General features: G+C 52.9%; 1 protein-coding gene across 1 annotated transcript in view; it reads right to left on the minus strand.

Annotated features, from left to right (window-relative positions):
- Window positions 1–2,438, minus strand: part of PTPN6 (protein tyrosine phosphatase non-receptor type 6) — a 9,594-nt gene that overhangs the window by 5,047 nt on the left and 2,109 nt on the right. The window lies entirely within an intron of this gene.

Genomic DNA, 2,438 nt, shown 5'->3' on the forward strand with positions numbered 1-2,438 from the left:
AGCAGATGAGACAGAAAGAAGTAGAGAGGTGGCAAGAAAAGGAAAGGGCAAGGGATGAGGTGGAGGTAGAAGGAACCTAGGAAGTAGAATGTTAATACCAGAGGACACAGCGAGAAAGCACCAAGTGTGATCTAGTTGTGAGATGCACACAAGCACAGGTAAGCAATGCTTGCTGGCTTGAAGAGCAGTTGGAGGAGGGTTTCAGCATCTCCCAGCATTATTTGGACTCTAGTCTTACTGCTGCAAGGTTTGAGTTTTCCAAGTTTTGGAAACTCAAACACCAGGAAAAGAGAAATAAACTCATAGCAAGTCAGAAGCTCTCCCCTTGGATGTAGCAGCACCCACATGGCTGTGTTGAGATCAGATCCATTAAAGAACCATGCTGATGACACCTCTTTCTGAAACTCAGTCACCTCTTCAATCAAAGGATCATTCCCATTCTCTGGGCACATCACACTGCAGCAGTTGGCCTAGCTATGGGAGTGAACACCAGGAACCACCTGGAACCCATGTTCTGCTCCTGGTAATTATCACTGTTGTTAAGCCATGTGCACTTTCCTGTCCTCAATACAAACACCCAGTCAGAAAGGACAGCTCCTTCTCTCCTCTCAGCACAAGGTGAGGAGCATCCCCATTTGACCAAGGTGCTCTCTGCCTTGCTGCAGGACTGGACCCAGGGCACAGAGGGACACAAGCGTGGTGCAAATGGCACCGCTGCTGCCAAGCCCCTTCCCACCTATAAAGGTCTCTGGGGCGTGTGTGCCTGCCTGGTGGGATCTCACTGCACCGTTCACTGTAGGTGCAAGTGATGGTCACCAGAAACAGGCTGGGAGATGGGACAATGCTGGCCTCTCCTCCTTCTGCAGGCTCTTGGCTTCCTACTGCAGGGCTCTTGGCCCTGCAAAAACTCCAGGTGTGATCCAGGTTGTCTCTGTGCAGATCCTCTAGTTCCTCATGCCTGTCCCAAGCTCCACAGTCTCTTTGGACTGCACCAGAAGGTCCTGGAGGGCACTGCTGAGCTGCCAAGTAGAGATGCAGAAGGCCATGATCACTGCACCTCTGTCCTGCTTCCACAAAACTCACTTGGAAGGTGGAGCTAGAGATCCAAATTACAGAAAGTTGAGAGCTGTGAGGTGCTCTGGGCACTGGGAAATGCTCTGAATCATCCCACTCCTCCCAGTACTCTTTTTCTGGTGGAACCTCTGCTGGGTCTGAACCCAGCAGCCACCACAGCCCTGGTGCTCCTTCCTCAGACCAATATCAGGGAAGGGATTTGGGCCCTTTTCCTCCAGCAGGGATGGGGCTGGTTCAGACAGGCCCCTCTGGTCCTGGGACATCCCTGTCTCCAGCTGGAGCTGTGAGCTGGGCTCTGTGTTCAGGGGGCTTTACAGCACGGCTGCTGTGCCAGCCAAAGGCCACGTTCACTGCAGCTCTGTCCCGCTTCCCCAGCAGCTGGAGATACAGCTGGTTTGTCCACCTCCCCTGGTGCAGAGCATTTCAAAAGCAGGTAGCTGTTGCATCAGCCTGCCTTGCAACGCCCCTCCCTGCTCCCGCTCGTTGCAGGTACCGCTACAAGCGCCAGCCATGCTCTGTGCGTCCCGGCGTGCGCTGCCGTCGAGGCCGGGCTGATGCTCAGTAGAGGAGCCAGTGTGGTTAGAGCTGTGGGAGCAGGTTGGCTGCCCATGGAGCAGCTAACAGCGGAGGTCTGGGGTGGTACTGGTGTCTATGGTGAACTATGTTGTCTATGGGGCTGTTCAGCCTGAAAAAGAGAAGGCTCCAGGGAGATCTTATAGCGGCCTTCCAGTACCTGAAGGGGCTACAAGAAAGCTGGGGAGGGACTTTTCATAAGGGCAGCTAATGACAGAACAAGGGGAAATGGGTTTAAGCTGAAAGAGGGCAGGTTTAGATTAGATATTAGGAAGAAATTTTTCACTGTGAGGGTGGTCAGACACTGGCACAGGTTGCCCAGAGAAGCTGTGGCTGCCCCCTCCCTGGAAGTGTTCAAGGCCAGGTTGGATGAGGCTTTGAGCAACCTGGTCTAGTGGAAGGTGTCCCTGCTGATGGCAGGGGGATTGGAACTAGATGAGCTTTAAGGTCCCTTCCAACCCAAACCATTCTATGATTCTATGAACTTCACTTTACTAGGGCGATCTGTTCCCAAGAACTGAAATGGTGTTCAGGAGGCCATGCCCCAGTCACAGAAGCCACTGGGGCATTAATTCACCTCCACATCTGGCCAGAGAAACACATCTAGGAACCATTTTGACAGCAAGACACAGCAGACAGTTATCTTGCCTTGGCAAGTAACTTCTGCTGATCCTCACCTCGTGCACTGCAAGAAGTAGTGGGTAACTTTCATTGCATGGCAATTCCTGAACCTCCTCCCAAAGGAGTGTTCAGCCACCATATGCCAGTGCTCAGGTGCCACCCAGGGAATG

This window comes from Antrostomus carolinensis, unplaced genomic scaffold (genome assembly GCF_000700745.2).
Source record: "Antrostomus carolinensis isolate BGI_N321 unplaced genomic scaffold, ASM70074v2 scaffold3009, whole genome shotgun sequence".
NCBI lineage: Eukaryota > Metazoa > Chordata > Aves > Caprimulgiformes > Caprimulgidae > Antrostomus > Antrostomus carolinensis.